We start from the raw sequence: 18,301 nt of genomic DNA on the forward strand, positions 1-18,301 counted from the left end.
AAGTTTTATAGTTATTAGTTATGTGACCATGGTCAAATCAATTTAATCTTGCTAAGTATCCATTTCCTCCTCTGAATAATGGGTTTAAAAATATCCATTGTACTTAACTCAAAGTGCTATTGTAGGTAATCAAGGACTTTGCAAATGTTAAAATCATTTCATTACTATCTACTTCAAAGATGTCATGAGAAGCTAACAAAAACAGCATATAAAGCACTTTACAAACCGTGAAGAATTATAAATGAAACTATCATTTAGGAACATTGTAAAAGCCGGGTAGTACCATGGAAAGATCCCTGAAGTGGGTGTCAGATGATCAGGATTCAGATTCTTCCTGTCATTTATGACCTCCAGGGCCTTGGATAAGTCACTTGAGGTCCTGGGCCTCATTTCCTAATCTATAAAGTGTATGCATTGGACTAGATGACCTCGAAATTCCCTTCCAGTTCTACATCTATGATCCTGTTATTACCTGGTCAGAGTGTGAATGCCATTTCTATAGATTATTTCAATGGTCTTGGAAACTTTACACCTATCCCACCTATTTGTCACGACTTCATAAACACATGTCAAAGCATACCCCCTATTTATATCACTGTTTCACCTTTCCAAATTGTACTCTCCTGCAGAACTCTGTTGTCTGTCTGGTTGCCAACATTTTCTTTCTGGTTTATCTGGAATTTTTACTCTTATTCTTGTGCTTCTCACCCTATCCCCAATCCAGGCTTCCCTTCGGCCCTCTTTCCTTTAGGCTCCTGGACAGAGTCTCATTGGCTACCTGGGCACACAGGCAGGGTTTTGATTGTGTCACACATTTCCAGTTTTATACATTTATCACAGTCAATCTGTGTTTGCCCCATTGGGAAGCTGTGAGTCACTCATCAATATCTGCTCTGTACCCAAGGAGCAGTTCGACCTGCCTCGAGTGACCCTTGGATTGCAGGTTGCTGATGCTCTGACTGTAGCCATGATTGTTTTGGGGGTTTTTTTAATACTGGTTTTCATGAATTCTCTTCTTTGACATTCAAAATAGTGTTCTCTTCCTGTATTTCTTCAGCAACCTTAAAATAGCCTTGTGTGCTCATACACTGCAGAAGGCAGAGAGTAGGCCTTTGTATCTACAGCTGATTTGTCCTTAAAAGAAAACTCAAAAGTTAGGTCTTTGTTACACAGACACACACAGACACACACACACACACACACTCGTTATAATCCCATATTGAATATAACATCTAGTTCGATGGCCTTCAGCACAGTCTTGGAGGGGGGGGGGATTAGGATGTTAATTGCAAATAAAAAGTTTCATTTTGTCCAGAAGCCCTGTATAAACCAAGACAGTACATTTTAAAATGAGTTAAAGGGGTCAATAGAAAAAAAATTACATAAATCTAAAGATCAGAGCCAGAATCAGTACATATTAATGCCTCTTATGCGGCAGGCACTGACAGAAAAATACAAAGATAAAAAGAACGGCATAAGCCAGTCCCTGCCCTCCAAGAGTTCCCTAAAATTTAATGGGGGTGACAATACATAAAAAGAAGCTGAAAAGGGTAGGGGAGGTTACCCAGCATGAGGAAATGATGAAGTCCTGCAGTAGCGGTGAAAAATGATAAGGAGAATCCTCTGGATGTCCTCTTTAAATGGAGGCAGATCAGGCAGGAGCTCCCAGAAGCTCACTTTCTCCAACGGAAGGGAGAGAGGGGCCCCAGGGGCAGTGGATGCTGAGGAGGTGTGAGTTTCTGAGCTGCTTTCACCTTATAGAATGAGGAGTTTCTGGAGATCATGAAGTCCAGGAAAACAGCCAGCTGAGAACTAATAGACTAGAAGCCCCTCAGTCATTATCAGGGAATTCCAACCTATTCTTAAGGAGCATAAAGCATTCTACTGGACCAACAGAGCTAGCCTGGAACTAAACAAAATCCTCCAGGTTATCTCTGGACCAGTGAAAACTCTCTAGGTCTGCCCTGATGGAATCTTCCCCACACATCACCTCCCCAGAACAGACCCTTAGGGCACCAAATTTATAATAGGCTACAAGGTATAATCAAGCTCACACATAGGGTAGTAAGTAGCAGAACAGAGACTAGGAACCCTGGGTTCAGTTCCACCACTTTTTGCACTGCAAAGCACCAGGTAAGCCTATCTCTTCTGAGCTGGAGCCCTCTGCTGCCCTGCCCTCTCTGCTTCTTTCTAAGTGTGTCTACCAATGACACTCTTTGCTATCATGCCAGTTTTCAGCTGTTCTTTTTCATTCCTATCATATCCCTGGATCAAGAGCTTAGGAACCCTTGGAATCACCAAACTTAATAAAACTGCACAGGAATTTATAGAGCTGGGGTGAAGCAAGTCTTTCAAACCTACCAGAATGCCTCTGGTTGCCATGCAAATCAACTTGGAGCAAGAGTAAAAATGACATAGGTAGGTCCAGTGGCGCTGGGAGACCTTTGTCTTCTTCCACATCAGGAACCAAAATTTTCTATAGTCTCAGCATAATTCATACTCAAATGTTAAAAACTGATTTTCTCTCCTTGAAGTATTGGCATTTTAACTGGGGCTACTGCTTTAATCCAAAAGAGTGAATTTTTAAATGGTAGAATTTCAGGGAAAAATAACATAGCACAAGTCCTGGAGGGAATATTTAAGAGAATGGGAAGGTGAGGTTCTTCCATGCACCACTCTGTTCATTCTGTGAAAAATAGCCTCTGGGATATGAACAATCTTGAACAGTCTTGTCTGTCTGTGAAATATTAGAGAAGAGAGGAATGAATGAATGAACTCACCTATATCCTGCCCATAACTCTGTGTTGTTCCCCTGCCAGGGCTCCACTTTCTCCCTCTCCCTCTTCCTCTCTCGGGAGGGATGAGGGGAGAGACAGCTCAGCACTGACCTTCCCTAACTGATGAACGCAGACACACAGCAGCTAAAGGACTCACTTCCCTGGGGTGAAGAAATAAAGTTTTTGGCCTTTCCTGGGAGCTCAACAGGAAGAAATGGGTTTGTATGCATCACAAATTCACTGTTTCATAGGTCATCCACAAACCCATTTTATGTTAGACAAGGATTTGTGTTCCCTGCTATGAAGGGGGACACAGTGATACCATTCTTGTGCCACTACCTGCTATTTTCAGGTTTGATCATATATTGAAAAACATCTATAATACCAGCTACTACGGCACCTGCTTCAGGGAGCCTGGCCTTAGAGGTTAGTTCTGTAATCTACTTCCTTTCAATACCCTAGTCTTATTTCATCTTCCTTCTCAATTTTTTTTCCATCTCCGTAGGCTCCATTGGTTCTGTCTACATTTGCCCCCTGTTCTCTTTCTTCTTATTGAAGGAAGACACATAACTTAATTTTCTGTTTCTCCTGGGAAAGAGGACATGCAAAAGATGGAGAAAGGCTCTTACTATTTCTTGGATCAAAAAGGCATAGTGAAAGAAGAATGTTTCTATGGGAAAAATAAATTCCATAAGGATGCACCAGGCATGCTAGGGATGGTCAAGGACTTAAAAATAAAAAGCCGCACCCAATTCCAGTGATGGGTAACAGCCTCTAGAAGGGGATTGTCCTAAGCCAGGGATGCTGCCCTGACCTAGGAAGCCAACTCTGCATTTCATTTTTCCCCCTCAAATCTTTTAATCAAGCCAGACTTTCCCCTGATGTGAGACAAAGTAAAACAGCAAAATGAAACTAGAAGTTCTGATGGTGTATTCTTCCATGTCTTTGCACAATTCCTTGAGATGTCCACCTCTTTTGCCAACATACTCACCCCAGCATAAAAGGGAGCCAGGAGTATCCTGAAGCTAGCTTGAATCTCATAAGAGCTGATTGTTAAATTTTTGATGTGAACATTTTCAACTAGGAAATTGGCAAATGCTACAAATCAGAGCTTCATTTCTTGTTTTGACTGTCTAGTTGTAAGAAAGTATCCATGGAAAGAGTAGATACAAACTTAGAGTCCAGTGGTAGTAAGGAAAATGTGTTGGGAATACATGGCTAAGGCTACTCTGTCCTCTGGTACTGCTGTCATCCCCTGTGTTAGCCCCACCATCTATCAACAGGTCTGACACTCTTATAAACTGGTGGCTCATTCCTTCTTGTGATCTGAGAGATCCCACTCCTGGAAGATGATTTCTCCACTGACTGACTGCCTCTTTTTTATCCATGTCTATTTAGAATGTGTCTATCTACTCCCCTCTATTGTTCACTGAACCCTCTCAAACTGACCCTTCAGTTTCTGAATGGGGTATAGCATGGTGGCTAGATTCCATGGTCAGTGGGGGCTGGGAAGGGAAAGAGAAACATCTCTATTGATGCTACCTTCTGGTATAAGCACCTGAGTTTTAATCCACAGTTGGTCTGAGCCTAGATTTCACTCTAACTATCTCTACTAAGGGTCTTCTTTTTAAGAAGAGTGGGAGAATCATGCCCAAACATTGGCAGCTGGATGGTTCAATGGTTAGTGTTGGACTCAGAGTCAATGAGTCTTGAATTCAAGTCCTGCCCTGGACACTTATTAGATAGTCATGTGATCCTAGGCAAGTTGCTTATCTTCTCTCAGTTTGGGTTTCCTTATCTGTAAAATGGGTACCATAATTATAACACCTACCTCATAGGATTACTGTGAAAATCAACTGAGATAATGTATGTAAAGCACTTAGTAAATCATATAAATACTAGCTATTATTATTGTTAATAATTTTCACATATGAGGCTTTGCTCCCTTATGATTGAGAGAGCTAAGTCCATACTTTTAAAAAGGATAACAAAATATTAACACCTTAGTACATTAAAACTTCATCTTTCACAGTTATATCTTATGACTATATCAACTGAGCTGGAGGTCTGGGAAAACAAATCTCTCCTTATCTACATAGACTGTGAAATTTTTAATCAACTTTTAATCAATTTTTAAACCTCAGAATATAAACTACCAACTAGACTTAGACCTTAATCTCATCTCCATTGTCCAAGTCCTGGGATTTGTTTTATATGTCCTCAGGCACTCACCACCACCCAACTGCAGCTAGCCAACCAGCAAAAAGTAATTTTAATTAAGAGTTAATAAACTTCTAATGGTCAAGTCTCCTAAAACCAGCCTAATTCAGTGACAGGAAACATAAATCATATGATTTATGATCAGAGCATGTGACCACCTGGGAAGTATTTCTTGGGGTGGTAAATGAGATCTTAAAAAAAAAATGCCAAACTGGTTGTCTACTCAACATAACCCCAAAGAAGTTCATTCAAAGAAGCTGGGTTTATAAAAACAAAACAATAAACATACTCCACTCAGCAGTAGTATTTGTGTCTCAGAAATAGAGTTGAATTGGCTAGGCATAACTTCCTGATGGGGGCAGCTAGGTGGTAAAGTGGATAGAGTGTTGTGCCTGGGGTCAGGAAGACTCATTTTCCTGAGTTCAAATCTGGCCTCAGACACTTAGCAGCTATGTGACCCTAGGCAAGTCAATTAACCTTGTTTGCCTCCTTTTCCTTATCTGTAAAAAGGAGCTGGAGAAGGAAATGGCAAACCACTGCAGGATCTTTACCAAGAAAACCCCAAATGGGGTCATAGAGTCAGACATGACTGAACAACAAAACTTCCTTATGGGCTTGGCTTAGACCAGGGAGCCTATTCCTGGAAATTTGAATACTTCAGATACTTGCGAGCAGATGAGGGAGGAAGAGCCTCCTTTTCAGAGCTCTACCTTTGAGATCCAGTATTGTCTCTGTACACTCAGTTGTCTGAGGAGCAGGGATTAGCTCACGATCGTCCAAACAATCTAAATGTATGCTTCTCGACAAATAATAATGACTGTGAATTGGGCGAGCAGATTTCTAGAAGATGAATAACAAAATCATTACACTAGACTGAAGGAAATAAAATTGACTGAATACCTTGTGCTATTTTCTATGACAGCATTAATTATTTCTATCAGTCTCAAAGTTGAAGGCCCTTATTGGTAAATAATGATAGAGTCTAATCCTTCCATTTTACAGATGAGGAAATTGAGACAGACAGAGATTAAGTGTAATACAGCTGGTAAATGTTTGAAACTGGAGTTGAACTCAGGTATTGTTAACTTCAAGTCCAATATTCCACCCACTTCATCATCCGGCTTCCTCTCTGTGATCTTATTTCACTTTTTCACTTACCTTGTATGGGCGTCTATACGCACTTCTTCCAAAGCTTCTACTCTGCCCCACAGTGAGTTATGACTTAGAATCAGAAGAGAACTGGATTCAAATCCCCACTCCATGCTAGCTCAGTGATACTGAGCAAATTAACCTCCTTGAAACTCAGTTCCATCATCTGTAAAATGGAGAGAATACTTGAATTACCTACTTGCCAGGGTTGTTGTGAGAGAAGGACTTTAAGGGGGCAGCTAGGTGGTGCTAGTAGATAGAGCACTGGCCCTGCAGTCAGAAGGATCTGAGTTCAATTCTGGTCTCAAACACTTTCTAGTTGTGTGACCCTGGGCAAATCATGCAACCCCAATTGCTTTTCCCCTCACTTAAGCTATTATCATCATTCTTACTGCTGCTTAGAGTCTTGGAATTTCAGAGGCAAAGACACCCATTTTAGGTGTCAAAGCCCTTTGTTACTCAATATCAACCAAGAGCCCTAAATCTTCTTCATTTTGATATTCGCTTGTCTGGGTTTTCTTTCACAGGATGACTTACGTGGAAATGTGTTTTTCATGACTACACATATATAACCTCTATCAAGTTGCTTGCCTTCTCAATGGGGAGGGGAGAGGAGGGAGGGAAAGAATTTGGAACTCAAAATGTAAAAAAAAAATGTTAAAATTATTTTTACATGTAATTGGGAAAAAATAAAATATTGGCTTCCTTCCCTATGGCCTATCTAGTCTCTTATGGATATGGATCAAAACCCTTCTCTATCATTATTTACCATGTGGTACAGGAGTAGAATGCACACCCTGTGCTCAGGTGCAATTAGAAGAAAGGGCTTCACATCTCATATCTCTCCCTTACTACTTATCTGTGTTGTTCTTTTGTATTTGTATCTCTGTCACTTGGATAAGTCCCTTAAGATTTCTGGGATTCATTTTTTTCCATCTGTTAAGTGAAAGGGTTGGACAAGATCTCCAAGGCTCATTCAAGGACTAAACCTATAAACTTAAATTAAAACCTAATCTTTCCTCAAATTGCAGCTGTAATTACAAGCTTTTCCCCTAATTTTAAGACCTATCATGTATACTAACCCCTCAAAAAAATTCATTTGCAAATGCCTCCAACCTAGCAAGTACAAGGATTTTCATACCATAGGGATGTCATATCAGATAATGAATAGCAAAAGAATAGGACTGAAAAGGGGGCCATTAGAACAAAATACGATGGATTTGGAGAATTTTAAAAACTAGAAAGGCAAAGGAAAAAAGTTCAACGGGGTTAGCTAAGATAGGGAGGAAAAAGTAGGCATCCTGGGTCTTAAGAAGGCTGGCAGGCAGGGTCTAGAGTCCAGGAAGCCACTGTCAACAAGAAAGACAAAAGAGTTGCTTTGAACTCTGTTCCTACAATAGAAACTATTTGTTCTCTGCTCTGCTTCATGCTTCCTGCTGGGTATGGGCAACCCTGGGCCTGTAGGTACTCATCCTAGCCACAAGGCAGGCAAAGGCCTGCAGGCCAGTCCTGTCTCTGATTGATGTAGGAGTAGAGGTGTTAAGATTATCACACCAGGGACAGTAAAAACTCTGAGATTACTTGCTTTTTATATAATTTTTATTTCTATAGAGGGTCTAACCTTTTTTGCCTTTGGGGACTATTTAAATCATATTGAACATGCAAAATATACAGAACAGTTTTGGGCTTTTAAGAAAACAATTCACAATAACAACCTCCTTCAAGGATGGAGTATACATAACACAGAGAATGTACAGAATGAGAGAGGTGGAGGTAAGGGCATAATGGAATAGGGAAGGGAGGTGAAGACAGAAAGAGAATGGACACAGCAACAGAGAGACCGAAACAGTGAGGTGCCTGGCTATCTAGGTGCCAGGAACTGTGCTAAGTGCTTGAGAGAGAAATAGAAGATAGCAAGATAGTCCTCACCCTCAAGGAACTTATATTCTAAGAGCAAAGGACAAAACAAAAAAGGGAGCTGAAAAAGGTTAGGGGAAAAGACATGGTGAGGACACCACAGGAAGAAGCATGGTGGCCTAGACTCTGGCAAGATAAGGCAAAAAGCTCACCTATTGGAGCAAAACAATCCAGGAGATGGAGCCCAAATGTCTGTTGGGGTGAAAGTGGTAAGAGAATAAGGCAATAGTGAGGGAATGTCAGGAAGTAATGTGGAGGCCTAGACCCCAACAAGATAAGGTTAAATAGGGAAGCACTTTTTCGAATCAGGGGGGCCAAGGCAAGAGGTAGGCTGGCCATTATACGACATGTCACTACACACATACAAGATGGTTGAAAAGTGGCAAGATGTGGCTCATGTGAAAAATCTTAAGGGAGTTTCATGAACTACAAGTTCAATATGAATTGACCAAAAGGCTTCATGAGAAATGTATGACACTGTAATGAAGCAGGCATAATCCCACTGCACTTTGCCCTGGTCAGGTAAATCTGAAGGACTGTACTCCATTTTGGGCACTGAATTTTAGGAAAGTCATCAGTAACTTGAAGAATATTCAGAAGAGGGCTACCAGAAGGAGGAAGAGCCACAATTTCCTAGAAGCAGGCTCAACAAGCAACCGCATGAGTTGGCAGCACATAGAGTACACTGTGAATGCTCATAGGGCAGTCCTTTGTAACATGTGTCCTGTCCTATAAAATGTGCATATCCACATGGAGTGTCAAAAATACAGACCTTAGGGAGGGATAGACAGATATTTCTGATCTTTCCTATCACTCTCCAAGGGAGAGCTTGATTCTTGCCTGGAGGGGAGCAGGAAAAGGGACCACAAGGCTGGCTATTTTGTTCTCCTCTGAAAGAAAGAGGTACCAGACTACAATTATATCTATCTGCTCCTCTGAATATTGCTGACATAAAGGCACAAATTTTAGTTTCAAGCCATTTTCCTGAGCCTATCACTTAAAGAGGGAGGATGTTCCAAGCTTATACCCACAGACTTGATTCCTTCCCACTAAATGCTAATTTATACAAAAGACCATCACCAAGAAAGAATGAATAGCAAGTAAACTCACTTTTCCAAATTTATCCAAAATAGCAAATAGTAATTGAAGTTCTACAGATTAAAATATACCAGAAAATATAGAAGAACTAAGAGGGAGACCCTGATCTCACTCAAGGGAAAATTCCCTAAAGTCTCTAGAGATCCAAGCTAGAAATTAGGGACATGGTGAGGTGTCATATGAGCTACATTTCTGCCACTTTCTTAAATCTTTTCTCTCTCTCCACAAAGAGAGTTTCTTCAAAGAGAGTTTGGAACTACATGTGTCTCTCCCAAAGGAAGAACCTAGAATTTCTCTAGTCTCCAAGAGTTCTTCTCATATCAACTCTACCCCTCACACAGATATGCAATATCAAGTCACCATTTTTTTCCGCTAATTAAGAGAGTTACACAAAATGTTAAAGGCTTGGTTTGAAACTAAGGTGATGCATATCCAAAACAAAACCCATTTTCTTTCCCCAAAAAACCTCCCTTTTCTCACTGTCCTATTAATCTCGAGAGCCCCATTAGTTCTATTGTTATCATTCAGTCATTTTTCAGTCATGTCCAACTATTTGTGACCCCATTTGGGATTTTCTTTTCAAAGATAATGGGATTGTTTGCCGTTTCCCTCTCTAGCTCATTTTGCAGATGAGGAAACTGAAGCAAACAGGGTTAAATGACTTTTCCAAGGTCACAAAGCTAGTGAGTGTCTGAGGCCAGATTTGAACTCACAAAGATGAATCTTCCTGACTGCAGGTGCAGCACTCTATCCACTGTGCCACCTACCTGACCTAACTAGTTCTATACCCCCAAAGAGATCTTTCCAATCATACAGATTCAAAACCTTCGTGCCATGTTCAATTTTTCTCTCCTTAACCTCACATAATCAGTTGATAAATTTTATAATTTATTTCTCTGTGATATGTCTTTGAAAATCTCTTCTTCTTTCTACCTACATGGATACCAACTTAGTTCAGATTCTTACAACCATTCGTCTACAGCAGACCACTTGAAACAGTCTCCTTACTGGTCTCTCTACCTCAAGTCTCTCTGAACTACAATTCATTCTCTACATGCTGCTAAAGTGACTTTCATAAAGTAGAGATCTCACCATGTCACTCTCTTACTCAATAAACTCCAGTGGTGCCCTTTCACTTCCTGAACTAAACATAAAATCCCTTGTTTGGCATTTATATTTCTTCACAACTTAGCTCTTTCCTGCCTTTCCAGTCTTCCTGCATTCTGCTCTTCTCCATGCACCCTATGATCCAGCCATATTGCTTCTTCAAATATAGCATATCATCTTTCATTTCAGTGCCTTTGTGCTGGTTGTCTCCCATCCATTGAATATTCTTCCTCCCAATCTCTAACTCTTAGAATCACTGGCTTCTTTTAGGACTTAGTTCAGCCGACATCTCTTTTAGGACATCATTCCCTCTCTCCCCAGATGCTAGTGCCATGCCTTTTATGGTTACCCTTTATTTTCTATGAATGTCATGATTTTTTTTAATGTTATCTCCTCACGAGAATATAAAAGCTCCCTGAGGGCAGGCACCGTTTTTGATTTTTTTTTAATCCTCAGAAGTTAGCACAGTACCTGGCACATGCTTGTTTTCATAATAAATGCTTATTGATTGATTGATGTCATATGAAAATTAGTTGAAGGGACTATGGGTGTGGTTCTAGAGAAGAAAAGATTCAAGGGGGAATATGAAAACTTTCTTCAAGTATTTCAAAGGCATTTATATGGAAGGAGAATTAAATGTATTCTACTTGTTTCCTGAAGGCTGATCTAGGAGGGATGCAAAGACACATATTCAAACTTGATCTAAAGAAAATTTTGCTAACAAAAGTGGAATGGGGCCACTTTTAGATGTTGAAAAGCTTTGAGCAAAGTCTGAATCACCACTTTGGGGGTATGATATAGAGGGAGTTCTTGTCCAAGTATGAATTGGACTAGACTGTAACTGTGGTATCTTTCAACCCTGAGATTCTGTGAGTCACCCATGTCTTTAATCTTTTTTATTCTCTCCTTTTTCTTCCCCTTCATCCAGAGTTCATTTTGGAGGAGAGAAACTGAGGGAAAGAGGTCATGAGGTAAAAAAAAGCTCTGGACTCATAGTAAAAAAAAAACAAACTTGAGTTTAAATCCAGCCTTGGGAGCTATGGGAAAACATGTACATTTATATACTCTCTGCAGCCTTTGACACTGCCTGATGGTTCTCAAATCTCCCTAGTCTATCTCAACCTCTCTTGCTGACCTCCAAACTTATATCTCCTACTGCTTTCATCTCAAACTAGATGTCCAATACATGTCTTAAAATAAACATGTTCAAAACTGAACTCATTTTCTTTTCCCCTAAACCCTCCCTCCCTCCTAACTTCCCTGTTATTGTAAAGGGCAACATCATCATCTCAGTCCCACAGTCTCTCATCTTAGGAGTTATCCTCAATTCCTCACTATCCCTCACCTCCCATATCCAAATTATTGCCAAGGCCTATCAATTTCACCTCTGCATCATCTCTTATCTACATTCCCTTCTTTCCTCTGAGACTGCCACTACTCTAGACCCTCTTAACCTTATGCCTAGACTACTCTGTGTTCCTAGTGGATCTACTTGCCTCAAATCTCTCCCTACTCCTGTCCATCCTCCATTCAGCTACCAAAAATTATTTTCCCAAAGCAAAGATCTGGCCTTGTCATTCCCCTACTCAATAAAGTCCAATAGGTCCTTATCACCTTCAACATCAAATACAAAATACTCTGGCATTCAAAGTCCTTCATAACCTAGTCCCCTCCCAGTCTTCTTACACTTTATTCCCTGACGTGTTTTCTTCAACCCAGTGATATTGGTCCACTGGCTGTTCTAGAAACAACACTCCATTTCTAGTCTGCACATTTTCCTCTGACCGTCCCCCATGCCTAGAATATTCTCCCTCCTTCTCTCCAACTACTGACTTCCCTAGGTTCCTGTAAGTCCCTACTAACATCCCATCTTCTACAGAAAGGCTTTCCCAGCTCCTCTTAAATCTAGTACCTTCACTCTGTTTATTATTTCCTATTTTTCCTGTATATAGCTTGCTTTGTGTGTATTTGTTTACATTTTGTCTCCATCATTAGATTATAAGCTCCTTGAGGACAGGGACTGCCTTTTGCCTCTCTTTGTATCCTTAGTGATTAGCACAGTGCCTGGCACAACATAGGCACTCAATAAATGTTTACTGATTGATTCACTGATGTACTATTGATGGGTCTTTGATCGGACCTGGCTCTTCTGGAAAACATTATAGAACTATACGCCCAAAACTACTAAACTGTGTGTAATCTTTAACCCAGAAATGCCACTTCTAGACCTATGCCCCAAAGACATCAAAGAAAGAAGAGAAGGACACTTGTACAGAAATATTTATAGTAGCTCTGTCTGTGGTGGCCAAAAAAAACCCAAAAACTGGAAACTAAATGTGTGCTCATTAGTTAGAGAATGTCCAAACAAATTACATTCTATGAATACAATGGAATACTATCATGTAAGGTAATTGTTTCAGGAAAATTAGGAAGCATTATATGAACTGATGCAGAATGGAGTGTTCTGAACACAATAACAACATTGTAAAGACAAACAACTTTGAAAGACTTTAGAACTCTATCAATGTCATGACCAGCTACTATTGCAGAAGACTTTTTTTTTAATCAGGCTATTTTTTATTATTGAATTGGGAAGTTGGGTGTGGATGGGTGAGGGCATATACCCAGTGGTGGACCCTCCCATCCCCCAGGAGACTGTTTCAAAAGGCACCTTATGTTACCACTTTGAGCCCCTGGGGGGTAGGGAGGGGTGGAGTTGAGTACCCAAGCATTTCACTTGAAATTATCCAACACATGAAGTAGGGTCAGAGCTTGGCTTCCAGCAATGCAGTCAGCCAACTCATTCCACCACCCATTCTCCAACACAAATCCTGCCAGCACTTATTTATTCTTCTTTGACTTCGGAAATTTTTGCTGGTATATCTCCTCAGTGAAAAGCTCTTCATACACAATGGCAACTGTGTAGGTGAGAGCCACAATGACCATCAGCAGGAGGCCTGTAGGGCTGGCATTCATGATCGACCACCCCAAGTAGTTGGCTGTGCTCCCCCAGTACATGGGATTGTCCAAGACACTAAATGGAAACGTTGTCACTCTTGCTTCCTTCAAGATTCCAAAGTAATCACCTAGATATATCCCAATGAATCCAAGGGCATAGAAGATGGAGAGCACAAAGATGATGCCAGCTCCCAGGATAATGAGGCCTACATAGTAGGCCCCTATGCAGTCCAACCCTTCCATCTTCGGCTGGCTCAACATGGCTGGGTAAAACAGTGTGATCTGAGGAAGTTCAACAGCATGACGATTGTGCCCAGACAGTAATGTGCAAGATAGGGAGACCTAAAGGCCCGGCTCAGCTTGCTCATTTTGTATTTCCATCTTGCAACTACGTTCCAGAAAAGGGAATTGAAAATGATGCAGAGGATGGCAGCCACAAAGCTGAAATCTGTGACATCGATATAGCCAAAAAGGCAGGTCATAACAGAAAGTTCTGCCTGGGGTTACAGACCTGTTGTCCCTCTCCTCTGCCGGTGATGGGATTGCAGAAGACTCTTAGTGAAAAATGCTGCCCACTTCCTAAGAGAGGTGATAAATTCAGGGTGCATTTTGAGACATATATGTTTTGGATGTGGCCAATATAGGAATTTGTTTTTGCTTGACTATATGTATTTGTTACAAGGGTTTTATTTTCCTTTCTTTGTCAGGTTTTTTTGTGGGGGGGGGTGGGGAGGAAGTGGGAAACAAAGTATAGTTTCATTCATTAAAAAAATAAATAAATAAACTGACAAAGACTAGCTAGCTGTGTGACTCTGGATGTCTCTTAACTTCTCTATGCCTCAGTTTCCTGATCTCTGAAATGAATGAGTTGGACTCCAAGATTTTTAAAAGTCTCTCCCAGCTCTAAATCTATGATCCGATCTCTGCGAAGACAAGAGGGTCCGAGAAAGAAAAGGATGATGGTTCAAAGAGAAGTGAAAGAAAAGAAAAGGAAGAAAAGGGTATAGTAGAAAATTACTAGGAAGAAGAGACATGGATGGAGGAAAGAAAAGAGTATCAGAAATACTTCCCTTGATTTGATGTGGCACAGCCTTCTAATAAATTAAGATGTTGAAAAGATTTCAATTTTTCATCATCCTGCCTTTTCTCAATTAGTGGATAAGAAGTAGCTTATTTTAAAACTGATTTTTTTTTCCTTCTTACTTCTCCAAGCTCCTTTCTAAGACATTTGCATCCCAGGCCTTTGGGACAGTACATTGGATCCCATCTTGCATGAGAATCATTACAATCATAGAGAAATCCTTATTTTCCTCTATGCCTTGAGCATATTCACAAATGGATACATGTCCTCTCTCTCTTTTTTTTCTATTAAAGGAATCTGTCTAATTCAGTTGAGCCTATAAGTTTTTCTCACTGACCTTTCAGAAGGTATCATTTCTTTTGGGGCTCCTACTTTCTTTTCCTTTCACATTCCTGTTCTGTTCCATTTCTGAATATTATCATAGGCTTATATAATTTAGAAAAAGCAGGATAACTTAAAACTATCAAATTCAACCCACCAAGGAATGGAAACTGAGGCGCAGAGAGTGAAGTGACTCACCTGGGGTCATCCTCTTATCTCTCCTGTTCTTTCTTCCTCTCTGCTACCATTTTCATAATTTGCCTGTATTCTCCCTGACCCTGGTCACATTTTTTGAAAGCATAGTCTGGAAATTCTGACTTATATCTAATCAAAATTTTTCAGTCTGTACTTTAAAAAAAAAATTCCTGCTTTTTTGGCCCTCAGAGGAAATGGAGAGCAGCTGGTCACCATCTTCTGCGTAAGAGCTCTTCATATACTTGAGAATAGTTATTAAATTGTCCTTCAGTCTTATCTGCTCCGGGCAGAATCATCCTACTTCCTTTCATCTCTCCCCATCGTCTGATTTTTCAAACCACTTTATCACTGGGCTCTGCTCATAACCCTCTACAATGTAGCCAAAGTCAGAATACTCTTAGCAAAGTCCTGACTACTAAAATTAGTAGGAAGCAGGGAAAATCTCTCTGAAAGGCAGAAGAAATGCAGAAAGGGTAAGAAAGTACAGCAGGAAGCAGATCAAGAGAAAAGAGGACACAACCACCGACACTTAGGATGCTCCTTAAAGAACCCTTCTAACTCTAAAATTCTACATTTCCCAGAATCCTCTATTACTTTCAGACACTTGGTAGCTGTAGTAGAAAAGGACTAATCAATGTTTACTGATTGACTGATCAATGCACTCTCGCTGGATCTTTGACCTGTTCCAGTCCTTCTTGAAAGCAATTTAGATCTATGCCTTTTTCATGCTCACTTACATTCTACCCTAGGCCTGGAGCGTTCTGCCCAGTATATAACAAATTTTTATGAGTTAATATCTGCAAATCCTGGCTCTAATATTTACTAACCATCTGACCTCAGGCAAGTTTCTGCTTCTCTGGGTCTCAGTTTCCTTGTCTAGAAAATGAAGGGGATTGTGCTGGATGACAAATCCCCTGAAATAATAGCTGGCATTTATATAGCAGTTTACAAATATTATTTCATTTTATCCTCAAAACAACCCTGGGAGGTAGATGCCATCACTATCATCATCCTCATTTTACAGGTGAGAGAACTGAGGCGCAGAGAAGTTAGGTGACTTGCTTGGGATCACACAGCTAGTAAATGTATGAGATCCCAATTTTAACTCGTGTCTTGACTCTAGGTCCAGAGTTCTACCCACTGCTCCAACCAGCTGCCTCTAAATCCAAGGATCCTGTAATTCTAACTGGTCTGAAGAAGATAGGAGAATTTTAGTGGCCTGAAAGAACACTATGTCAGCAGTGTGAAGTGGCAGTCAGAAAAAGGCTAATGAGATCTAGCATTTCATAGAGAGGCAAAAGTTAGAGAAATCAGGAAGTAATCGTTCCTCTATCCTCTCCTACAGTCAGACATTCATCAGAAGTATGGTGCTCAATTCTGAGCGATACAGTTTGAGGACGCTGAGATGCTGGAGGTCATTCAGAGAACAACTAGGGGGAAGTGTTGGGGGCAGTGGGGTACAGGGTAGCCTAAGAGTCAGGAAGACTGAGATTCAAATCTTGTCTCTGACTCATACTCTGGTGTGACTGTTTGTTTCTGCCACACGTAAGCCATGATCTCATACACTTGGGATCCTTCATCTTTGGCAACTTGGGCAGTCAGCCAACAATCACTTAGTCAAGTCCTTAATATGATCTAGGGATGGTGCTAAGCAAGGGGAAAACAAAGGGAAGCAAAAAACATGGTCCTTGCCCTCAAGGAGCTTAGATTCTAATGAAAGACAACCTAAAAAAATTATACATATATGAATGTATGTGTGCATGTGTTTGTGGATGTATACACACATAAAGTTAGTGGCTAGAGCACTGGGCTTGAAATCAGAGAGACTTGTCTTCCTGAGTTCAAATCTGGCCTCAGACACTTACTAGCTGTGTGACCCTGGGCAAGTCACTCAACCCTGTTTGCTTCAGTTTCCTCATCTGTAAAATGAGCTTGAAAAGGAAATGGCAAACCATTCCAGGATCTTTGCTAAGAAAACCCGCAAAAGGGTCCAAGAAGAGTAAGATATGACTGAAACAAATGAACAACATACGTGTGTTTTATATGCGTATGTATATATACACACATGGATGTGCATATGTGTATGTGTGTATATATATATACACACATTCACACACACACATACATCTATTTGTACATATATGGTGGGATTTAAACTGAGTCTTTATAGAATCTAGGAAAGCCAAGAGGCAGAAGTGAAAAGTCATGGAGTTGGGAGATAGGCCAGTGTAGCTTGATTAGAGAGTAAATGTAGGGGAGTAGAATGTCTCTTGGACAGCAGTGTGTCTCAGCAGATTGTACTCAACTATTCTCTCTCCCATATTTCTTTTTCCAAAAACAGATGTGTAAATTTAATAGGCATATAAATAGAGCTTTTACCTCTAGGGAAATCCCAACTCCCAACCACATTAAATAAGATCACCTAGAGAGTGGCTAGCTACTGACATCTCCCTCTCAGTGTTCTAGGGGATACCCCTGAAGGTTTGAAGGTATCTTTCTTCCTACACTATCAATATGAGCCCTGATTCTGGTGTGTTGTCCCCAATATCAATCTCTAGTTAGAGTTAATATCTACTTTTCATCAGTGATTTATACAGTGACTACGACCTTTGTACCATTTAACCAATTAACATTGATTAGGCTTTACAAAGAGCTATTTATGGAAAAGACATAGCAAGAACAGAAATTAAAAAGCCTTCATTCCCAACACACAAAAGCACATTCTTCTGTGCTCCACCTCAGTTCCTAGGGAGAGCGGGTTCAAGCTTAAAGTTGTTGCTCTAAGACATTGACCCCCATACAGTTCCCTGTATGGATCACTCCAATCAGGCCATCGTGGCTTCTCAGGCTAACTCCTGATTCTCAGAAATGCGCTGTCACCTTACCCAGCTTGGCTGTCAGCAAATTCAAGCAGATATTTCTGTCACTGAACCCCTTTTCTTCCAACCTTCCAGAGCTCATGAGGCCATAGCCATCTCCAAGACTCTTTCACCTTAAATTTAAAAAGAACAAACACAAAGAAATAAAGAACAGAAATACCATGTATTCACAGGCCACAGGTCATCCTGGGTGGGGAATGCCTGAGCCTATCTCCCATCAAAAGGCTTCCAGCATGTCTTCTCTTGATCACTGACAGTAAAGAGAGACTGACGTTGCCCCACTGGGCATCTTTTGTATGTGTCCTCAGTTCTGGTTCAGGAACCCATCAAAGTAGCCCTTTCTTCACTATATAACAAAGTAGAGGAAATGGTCATAGAATACCTGTGCATATTCCAAAGTCCATATAGAGACTGCAGGAGGCTGAACATGCTGCATGTGCTTCTAAGGGCTAGGCTTTCATTGGCTGGTCCCCATTACCCAGAATGAAAATATACATTGCTTTAGAAAAACAGTAGCTTACAGGCAAGCATGCAAATCATTGTTCACTCAAATAAGAATTAACTCAATCAACTGCCTAGTTTGATTTAGAAACTGCCCT

The 18,301-nt window shown here is 40.6% G+C and overlaps 1 pseudogene; it reads right to left on the reverse strand.

The window, feature by feature from the left end:
* Nucleotides 1-13,098: 13,098 nt before the first annotated feature.
* On the reverse strand, nucleotides 13,099-13,720 carry LOC118834666 (annotated as a pseudogene).
* Between the last annotated feature and the right edge of the window lie 4,581 nt (nucleotides 13,721-18,301).

The sequence above is a fragment of the Trichosurus vulpecula genome, chromosome 1 (assembly GCF_011100635.1).
Source record: "Trichosurus vulpecula isolate mTriVul1 chromosome 1, mTriVul1.pri, whole genome shotgun sequence".
NCBI classification, from domain to species: Eukaryota; Metazoa; Chordata; class Mammalia; order Diprotodontia; family Phalangeridae; genus Trichosurus; species Trichosurus vulpecula.